This window comes from Phoca vitulina, unplaced genomic scaffold (genome assembly GCF_004348235.1).
Source record: "Phoca vitulina isolate PV1807 unplaced genomic scaffold, GSC_HSeal_1.0 scaffold24, whole genome shotgun sequence".
In the NCBI taxonomy this organism is placed as follows: Eukaryota; Metazoa; Chordata; class Mammalia; order Carnivora; family Phocidae; genus Phoca; species Phoca vitulina.
Genome location: NW_022589727.1, coordinates 6,714,127 through 6,724,355, shown reverse-complemented (window position 1 = coordinate 6,724,355; position 10,229 = coordinate 6,714,127). Strand labels below are relative to the sequence as shown.

Genomic DNA, 10,229 nt, shown 5'->3' with positions numbered 1-10,229 from the left:
AGTGAGAGTTTCAGCATCCTCTGATGATTCAGCACATTCCATTTAAATCCTTAGTCTTCTGCTGGGTTCTGACTATCCTCTTGGACCAGCCCAGTGCTAGGCAAGAGACTGGAAAAGGAGACAACTCATTTCTTTTCCTTAGGGACTTCTGCTAGGGAGGGAGCCACATGCAGAAGCACAGAACAGTGTGGAAAGAAGGCCCAGTGAAGTGGTCCCCACGCTGAGGTCAATGGGAGGTCAGAAAATAGGTGCTCAGCTAACAGCTGCTCAGCTCAAGCTAGAGCCCCCTGGGGCAATGGACCCTGAACCGAAGGGCAGAGAGAATGTGAATGGCCGGAAATCTGGAATGACAGGAGAATCTGTGTCCATAAGCCATCTTTGAGGGCCCCACTGAGACCTTTTCACAAAGGCCTGTCCCACCAGCTCCCCAGGTAATGAGAAGACTGGAACCACCAGGCTTTCCTCTAATCCTCGTGCAGAGTTGGGGCAAGGGGAGGCAGAGAGGCCTTGCTGAGAGTGTGCCAGGTCTGGGGCCCACGGGAGGCATCCCCCCCGTGCCACACCTCTTCTCGTCCATTCAGCACATTGTGGAGCACCTACTATGTGCCGGCACAAAATACTCTCAAGTAGTTCTTGAGTAAAGGGGATCCCTCAAGCCCAGAGGCCTCCTAAAGTTGCCCAACACTCAGGGCAAGACAGCAAGTGTCAAGACTTGCTTCAGCTTCTGCCCAGAGTTGAGAGCAGAATCAAGTGGTGGAGAAAACACGGCTGTGTTCTCTCATTCAGGTGGCTCTTATCTCAAGAGCTAGGCTGAGGGCATTCATGGTCTCCCTCCTCTGCCCTCTCTCTTCTCTGTGGCCCTTCCCAGCACTTAGCAGAGAGCTGGGCCAAATCCTTGAGACCCAGGGCACCTGCTCACTTTGCAAAGGGGAAAACTGGCAGAGGCAGAGGTCTGAGCCTTTCCAGGACAATCTTCCGTCCCGCGGTTAGCTTGTGTGTCTTTGTGTGAGGCTTGGGAATACCGTCAGTGAAGAGGCTTCCGAGTGAGGAGTCATCATGCCAGGGCCTTGACCAGGTGGTCCCTTCCAAAGTGAGAGTGATGACAAGCACAGAATCTGCCAGCAGGGGACCTGGGCTCAAACCCCAGCTCTGCCCTACCATGTGACTTAAAGCACACTGCGTAAGCTCATCTGTAAAACGGGGTCCAGCATTGTTGGGAAGGTAACTAGGATGGGATCAGTGAAGTAGGCAGGACAGTGTCTGGGTCATCAGTAGGTGGATTGTTTTTAAACAAGGCCCAGTGTCTTCCCCCAGCATATTCTCCACCTACCTAGACATCTTGGCACTTCTTCAGAAGGCTGGGGTCCTTTGTTCCTCCATGGGCCCCTCCCTTGGGGTCTATTGATCCCTTGCTCGCCTTCTAACACTCAGCCCCAGTGTCCCCCTAGACTGAGCTCCCCTGACCCCTGCACCATGCTGTCCCGCAGCTGTCTTTGCTTGCCAAGGAGCCTCATGGGGGGAAAGAGAGCAGCTGATTTCAAATCTGGGCTCCATTACTTTCTTGCAGTGTGATTTTGGGCAAGTCACTTACCTTTCCCAAGCCTCTGATTGTTCATCGGTAAAGTAAGGTGATAGCACCCTGCAGATAACTTCCGGGTTTAGAGGGAATACCCGTAACACACTTGGCATTGTCCTAGAAGGTGGCTGTCATTATTATGTCACCCAGAATCCTTAGCACAGTGCTGGGACTTGGGGAAGAGATGCAGCCCCATTCCAAGATGATTTTCATTTAAAGAGTAGGACTAATGGAGGCCCAAGTCTAACCCAAGGAAAAGGCCCAACAGTGGGATCTGAGGCTCTGAGCGGCACTGGCGTGTAGCGGGGCAGGTATATTGGGTCCACCTGGCTGCCCTCACATTGGTTCCCATGGCGACCATGCCCCACCTGTGCAGGGTGAAAACAAACCACAACTGAAGCCCCTCTTTGGACCCCAGGAGGAAGAGGAAATGGGAGACAAAGTTGGCAGCACATGGGTCCACGGATTTCCTGCCACCCCAGGGCCCACAGCCCCTGGAGCTGGGCCCCAGGCGGAGGTAAGGAGGGAGGGAGGGCAAATGGCAAAGACAATTCACGTGGAGACTCTGGAGACGAGAGGAATCCTCCTACCTCAATTAGTGGAGTGTGGGGCCCTCAGAAATGGTTAAATTTTCCCCTTGATTTCTGAGTGATGGAGAACCAGTTTGCATTGATCTTGAGAATTTGCTTATAGTTTTCTCCAGAGTTCAGTGTACTGGGGAAAGGAGAGCTGACACAAGCTCAAAAGGTTTTGAACCCCAGGTGGCTGCTTAAACTGTTAATAAATATTCCATTTATTTCCACTGAACTTCCCCTCCTTGTGAAGAATAAAAGCTAACTGGGTCTTTGGGTTTTTCTGCTTCCCTCCATGCTCCCCCTCGGTCCCCACGGCCAGCAAGTGCTACTAGGCAGGGAGAATTTTGGACTCCTTAGCAGCATGCTTAGTACGTGTCACTCACTCATGTCTAAGAAGCCCAGCTCCAGCCCCGCTGACGAAGGAGAGGAGGAAAGGACCTTTCCTGGCACCAGAGTCGACATAGATGTTTCCTAAAGGTGAGACTGGATGGTTGAGAAACCCGTGAGAAGTGGGGAGCAAGGAGGCAGGACACAGTGCTGGAGGAAGCTGCTATGCGGAGGGTTCACAGCCCGGGGAGGTGGGATGCGGAGATGAAAAGCCCCCACCACTCTGCAGACAGCCCTGGGGTTGGGCCCTGACTCTGGGTCATCTGGGCAAGGGATTGCACCTCTCGGAGCCTGTTTCCTCATTCGTAAGACCGGGACAAAAACACCCACCTCAGAGAATTAGGTGAGATTATAATTAAGCAGCTCAGCACAGGGTCTGGCTCCGAGCAAGCACCCCTAAGTGGTAGCTACACCCATGGCTCCAAGAGAAGACCCCGAAGGATAAGAGCGTGAGCCAAAGGGCCCTGATTCCTCTACCCAGCCAGCGGGGTCCTGAGCGTCCCCAGGCCGGGGCTTATCTGCTGGGAGTCCCACAGGCCAGCTATTGGAGCCTGGACCGGTCACTGCCTGGCTCTGGGTCTCCCCCGAGTTTGTTACGCCAATGCACCCCGCATGTACACATTTAAACGGGGTAGTAGGGACAACTGATAACATTGGCCAGAAAGGGTGGGAAGGAAGACTTTCACTGTAGACTTCTTCATACATTTTGAGTTTTGAATATGTTACCTTTAAAAAAAAAACAAGTAACATTTTTAAAATGCAAAGACCAAATGAATATGCAGCCTGAGGCCATATGACCCCAGAGGAGGATTGCCTGTAGACTGTAAGAGCCGCAGCGGAGCCGGGAATGCTCTTGGGAGAAAGGGCAAAGAGAGGAAGGGGCACAGGGGCAGCAGCTAATTGGGGTCCCTGGGAAAGAGTGTGAGCAGCAAGAGACAGAGGTGTGTGCACCTCAACATGACGGGAGTTCTCTGGGAGTGTCGCAGGGCTGGCTGGACTGTGAGAAGGTGGCTTACAGTGGTCTGATGTCAAGTTCAAACTTGCTTCAGTCAGGATGTGAATTGTCAGTGGGATGGAACAAAGGAAAGGGAAGAAGGGGATCAAAGCCTGAAGCATTCATTCTGAGTATCTATACTACACCATCAAAGAATGCACGGCTCAGAATCTTTGGGGTGGGGTAGCTGCGCATGGGTGTCTCATGGACTCCTCACAACTCTTGGGGTGGTGGTCTTATTATCCCCATTTTAGAGAGGAGGCTGGGGCTCAGAGAGGTTAGGTAACTTTTCCCAAGTGACACAGAAGATATTTGAAAGAACTGGGGTTTGCATCCGGTCAGACGTCAAAGCCTCTGCTTTCTTCACTCTGATACACGAGTCTCTGAGCCCCCTCTTGGTCTGGGCAGATCCTGGTGAGACTCCCACAAAGGGTGCAAGCCCAGAGGGGGACGTTCAGAGCTCCCCGAAGGGATGAGGAGCTAGGCTAGCATGAGGGAAGAGGAGTTGGGGTGATAGGAGGGGCCTGGGGTCCTGGGGCTGGCCCGAAGACCAGACACTGAGGGGGTGGGGGAGAGGGCAGGGAACCAAAGGGAGGACTCTCAGGGAGAAAGGAGGGCAACTTAGAGAAGCAGACGGAGGAGCAGAGAAAGAGAACTCTCAAGTAAAAAGCCTGTACTTGCAAATACTCATCTGAGGGGAAAGGGAGTGTAGGCTACACACTTACTCCAAATGAGCATTTTCAGAACACCCACCACTTTGGAACATGTCCTCAGTCCTTCCTTCCCTCATTCATACATGCAGGCGGTGAATCCACAGTGACTGAAAGTCCAACTGACAAGAGTGAGGAGTCTACCAAAGGGGGGTATTGGTGGTAGCTAAGATGTTTTATTTGAAGGTGGATTCCATTTTGCAAGACAGACAAATGGTCTTCACAGCCAAGTCTGATATGTCACATTGGGCAGGGCTGGGTCCCTGAGCTCACTGCCCAGCTGTCCCTTAACCACCTTACCCATGTGGGGAATGCTCATGTGGGTTCAACTTGGTGTAATTTCAACGCTGGCCCAGCAGACCTCATGCCAGAGGGAGCTGTCGCTTTGCCCAGTCCACCTGCAGCAGGGCTTGGGAGGCAGGCGGACGGAGGGCCTGGAAGCACCCACGTGCGTGCGGAAGCTCTGGGGCGTCTGCATCTCACACCCTGCGAGCGAGTTTGTGGGATCCGGCTGAGGACAGGACAAATGTCAGATCTTCATAAAAACCCAGAAGGAGACGGGAGCTATTCACTAAACGTTCTCACTAAACATATTCTTTTCATACTAGCATCACACAGAAAGAAAGGGAGAAGGGAGAGAAAAGTGAGTACAAAGGGGATGGAGAGCTGAAGGCCTTTGAAAGTCATTGGGATCGGGGGCTGGAAGGATCCCTGGGGTCCAACCAGGAGCCCGCACTGGCCCGTGGGTACAGCTGGGGGAGGCCACCAGCTCCCCCCCAGCATCAAGGGTGACGCCAGCTGCCCCCCAGGCCACAGCTAGCCTCTAGACTTCAATGCGCCATCAAAAACGTTGAGGCAAACCGAGATACCTATCAATGAAATGACTTGACATCGAGGACTTGCTTCAAAATAATACATGAACTGAAGCTAGGTGGGGGACTCCTGGGGGCCTCAGTCAGTGAAGCATCTGACTCTTGGTTTAGGCTCAGGTCATGATGTCAGGGTCCTGAGATCAAGCCTGCGGCTGGCTCGGAGATCAGCGGCGAGTCTGCTCGAGATCCTCTCCTGCTGGCCCTCCCCACTTCACGTTGGTGTGTGTACGTGCACGCTCTCAAAATAAATAAATCTTAAAAAAGAAAAAAAAGCTAGGTGGTACATGGATGTTCGTCATGCAAGTATGTCTACTCTTCATCATGCTTGAAATAAAAAAACGTATGATAATAAGCAAAAAATCCTTTAAATGGAGGAACTCCAAAGAAATCAAAAATGGCAGGTAGAAGGCTAGCAAAGGAATATAAGCCATAGAATATAGGCAGAAATTAATGAGAATTGTGTCTTGGCTTTTCTTAAATAACACTGCAAATCAGGGGTTCTGAGCCAGGGGATGATGGATGAGCTGCGTTCCCCGAGCTCCCTGTGCAAAGTGACCTGATAGTTTTCAAAGAATCTGTGACTTTCCCCTGGAGGTGAATAAATTGTATTCTCTCTTAAATATGCTATGCATTCATTAGTCACTGGGGGTGTGGTTTTTAAGTAGAGGGCTTATTTTCTAGAACTGGCATATTCACATCTGGACCCCATGTTTTCATCTCTCCTCTCAGTCAGCCAGACCTGGAACAGGACAAAATTGGCCAACCCACTTCACGGCCCAGCTCCCAGGGGGCGGCTCTGGGGAGCCCCACGGTCCCTGAGCCTCGGCAGTGGAGGTCAGGGAGAGCCATGGCAGAGAGAAGGATACGCAGTGGGGAGGGGAGGCCAGTGAGGCTCCCTGGGGTCTGAGAGTGGAAGGGGGAAGGAGTGTGAAGGCTGTCATCCTCTGGCCTTTGGCTGCGAATGTCCAACAGAAACCATGGTTTTGAATAGTCTGAGGCACAAAACCCAGAGAATTCCTTAGAAAACACCTACCCGTTCCTCACAGGGGAGCATAACACCTGATGTGACGTCATGTCCCTTGCAGTGAATTCTTTCAAGAAGGCCCGCTCCACACAAGCTCCCCAGAATGGGCAGAGCAGGCTCTCACCTGGGCTCGCAGCCTCGTGGGCTGGGGAAGTGGGGTTCGTTTAGGGGACCTTGGGGGTCTCATCGTGGAATCATCCTCACAGTTAAGTCAAGGGTGAAGGCCTGCCCCATTTCCTAATGCATTAGGGCTAACATTTCACAGGCTAGTGCGAGAAATAAGAACATGGCCCTTGGCCTTGGGAACGGAAGTAGGAAGAGAGGATGGAACACGGGGTCCAGGCATTACTCTGGAGCTGGGGCTCTGACCTCTGCTCTCTATCACCCTGCTTCAGGGGAGACATCTGAGGGCTGAAGTCATTCCCCACTCTCCCACAGGAGGGCACAGACAGACCGACAAGGACCCTGTCTCCCAGCACTCCTGTCTTCTCCCTGAGCAGGTTCCTGAAACCCAGAAGCTTGCCTGCCCCTTCACGTGGAAAGAGATGGAGGCCCTTGGTGAGCTCTGCCTGAAGGGAATGAGACAGGCTAGAGAAGAAGGTCTGTCCCAGGGCAGGGGCTGATGAAGGCTCTTGGCTGATCTGCTTCTGTCCGGGCTTTCACCTCAGAAGGACCTGCTCCCTCCTTGCCACCTCTTCACCCCCAAGTCCTGGTTCCATCCTTCCTCCTTTGGAACACCCCCCCACACCCCAACACACAACACACTTTCCTTCTCAACCCCTCCCCCTGGCTTTCAGGCTTTGGATATCTCTTTATGTCCTGAGAGAGAGGTGGGAGGGAGCATGTCAGGAAGCTCCTCCCTCTTTACCCCCTGCCCCCAGAACCCTGACTCTGAGGGCATCCTCCAGAACACGGTTCTCTATCCATGTAAACTGTCAATGCAGTGCAAGGTGCAGGACCAAGAGAAAATGCTTGGTGGCAAGTTTTGGGTTGTGTCCTCGTCCTTCCTTGACTGTGGTCCCTGCCTCTGCTGCCTCCTTCCCAAACGCCTCACAGTGCTTCACCCCCACCCCAACTCAGGACAGGTGGCCTCAGTTTCCTCCTGTCGGGGAAGAAAGGGGGGCTTTCTGTTGCATCTGGGCACTATGGCCATCCCTGCCCAGGAACCAGAAGAATGGGTTTGCAATGGAGACTTTCGGAGACACACCACAAGACGTTTCACAGTGTGGCTCGGGACCTCCTTTTATTGCCCCCATCACCTCCCAGAAAGCACTCCCTCCTACAGCTTAGGTTCCAAACGAGCACCCAGGTAGCACATGGACTCCATGGAGGGAAGGACCAAGCTATGGCCAGTGGGCCGGCTGGCCGGATTCCAAGAAGCACAGACCACTGAAGTCTTGTTTTTTTTTTTAAACTGTGCTTTATTTAGGGCTAAGCTGGAGAAAGCGTCATCCAATAGTTACAGAAGGTTACAAGGAGTTTTAGGGAGTTGAGTGTGAAAAGAGCAGTTGTACTGAACTGCGGCTGTTTTTTTTTTTTTTTTTTTTTTACAACATCTGGACATCCTAAAAGGAGGAGCCAAGAGAAAGAAAAAGAAAATTTAAAAAATGATAATTAACCAATGAAATAGACAGAAAGAAAGGAAAGGCAGGAGGCCTAAGAGGAACCAGACAGTTGTTCTTCTAAAGCAAAATAAAAAAGGGGGGGGATGGTAGGTCCGAGAGCCCCCTGGCCTCCAGATGACCTGGACATCAATGGGAGGAGGGTATCAAGGCAGAATGCCAAAGCAAGTCTTCCCAACGGTGCAAATAAATTATAATAAATATGTTATACTTTAAAATATATGTGTTCTTAAATAATTCAGTGTTTTTTTCTGATTCTGAGTTTTTTTAAGCAATGTCTTTTTAACTGCTCTAAAGTCATTTACCAAAGATAAATATCGTGCTTTCATTAAATAGTTTTCCTTGTTTTTTTTCTCTATCATTACAATTAAAAGTCCTACAAAATATGCAAATTTATTTACAGAAAAACAGAGCCGGCATCATTTAAACATCCCTGTTTTTCAAAATTCCTTGTAAACAGTTTCAGAAATTCTTCAAAGATTGTTTATTTTTCTCTCTCTTGTTTAAGGTTTTTGTGTGTGTGTGTGTGTTGTTTAGTTGTTTTAAGATGAATTTCCCAGGTCTCCCTTGCCCGGAAAGTCTCTGGAGCAAGCATGGAAGGCGAGTGAAGCGGCAGGTGTCGAGGGCTTGCGGAGAGCGGGCGAGCGCGCGCAGCTCCCGAGCGAAGCAGGCGAGGGCGGGCGGCGGGCCTTCCAGCGACGGCGCGGCCCCCACCGGCGCGGTGAGCGGCCGGGAGCCCGCAGGTCTGGGCGAGTCCGGCCTGGCCCTCGGGGTGCACGGCGGCGTCCGACAGCACTCGCGGGGAGAAGGGATCGATGCTCAGTCTAAACTCTACAAAAGTACAGTCCTACAACATCTGGGATTTTAGCAGTAACGCTAACTTCTATAGGTTTTTTTTTTTCCTTTTTTATTTTTTTATTTTTTGCTTTCCTCTAATTTTTCTTCTATTATATAGGTATTTTAAACTTCTCCTTTTTAAAATTCTGTACAACTATTATGATTTTAAGAGGGGGAAGAGTTAGAAGCATTTACAGACTTTTCACAACAATTATCTTGCCTTGTAAGTCCCTTTTTTCCCCTCCTTGTTTTCTCACACTTCACAGTTAATGAGTTTTAATATTTTTGTTGCTTTCCCCAAATATCCACCAATTTGTTCATCTTAACAGCTCCATCCAGACATATAATACAGAAAACCATAGGAAAGTGTCATAGACTTGAATGAGGGTAATCAAAGCGCCTCTCAAAGTATCAAAGAACTATTATCTTGCTGTTTTAAAAGCATTGAAGCATTATTTTTCCTTTTTTTTTTGTTTTTGCTTTTTTTTTTTTTTTTTTTTTTACATTTTTCATAGAATCGCTCTAAGCTGTTTCAAGAACAGCCACGAGGCAGGAAGGAGATTCTCCTCCATCCCCCTCTATTTGACATAGAGCTACACAGCTGCAATAAAAAGTTTGGTCCTTTGGTCCCTAAATAGCTAAAGGAATGACAGATAGAGATGCTCAGTGGCGGCCTCCCAGCCGCCCCCTGGGGACCAGGCCCCGCCACACCGCTTGCCCCAGCCTGCCTCAGGCGCCCACGGGCTGGAAAAGCCCCGGGGATCGGTAAGCAGCGTCTCTTCCCACTTCCCAGCCCTTCAGCCTCCCCATCTGGTCTCAAGTTATTTTGTTTTAAAGTTGCCTTTTTTGTGTTTTTTTTTCTCATTTTTCTTCATCTTCTTCTTTGTGTCATATATATTTTCCCCCAAACACGTGCCCTCTGAACTCCACAGACGCTATACTTTCCTTGAAGAAATGTTACAGTCACAGAGAGTGTCTGGAGTCTTCAGCTTGATTGATATTGGCTGATATGTCAAAGGTGTCATCCAACAGTTCTCATTTATAAATATATATAGAGAGAGGTTTGTTTTTTAATGTAGCCCGTTCAGCATCCTGCCCTAAAATGAAGAAAATCAGGGCTGATTAAGCCAAGAGAGGAAACACAAAATGCATCCAAACACCAAAAGGACCCTGCCTCAGGGGTTAGGGTGGGAGCTCTGGGGGATGGCGGGAGGGAGGGGAGAGACCAGTATGAGAATTAGTCATGATCATGATACATAAAAAAGAAATCGACTCTTCTGTTCAGAGTAAGAAATCACTGGAGGTCTAGTGGTGATGGTTGTAGCTGAGGTTTTGTTGTTGGGAGAGGGGGTCTCGATTTGGGTTCCTTTAGAGTTCTGGAATGGGGGGGCTAGATCTAAGGGAAGAATTTGGGACTGTGGGATATGAATTCACAATTAAACCAATGTCTGAGGGATCTAGCCCAGATACAATATGTATACAGAAGCCTAGCAAACAAGACAGCAAAAAATCTAGCAGCCCAGCCCCCTCCTCCCCTGCTTGAGGAAAAGAAGCAAGACATCCATGACATGAATTTCGCTGAACCCTTGCCCAGTTCCCAGCCAACCGCTTCTTTCCCAAGGTCAGTAACTA

The 10,229-nt window shown here is 50.1% G+C and overlaps 1 protein-coding gene across 1 annotated transcript in view; it reads right to left on the bottom strand.

Moving 5' to 3' along the window:
• Window positions 1-7,533: 7,533 nt before the first annotated feature.
• Window positions 7,534-10,229, bottom strand: part of CELF4 (CUGBP Elav-like family member 4) — a 238,854-nt gene continuing 236,158 nt past the window's right edge. The window contains exon 6 of the mRNA XM_032421223.1: window positions 7,534-9,694. The gene's annotated coding sequence lies outside the window, so the exon portion shown is untranslated. The remainder of the gene's footprint in view (window positions 9,695-10,229) is intronic.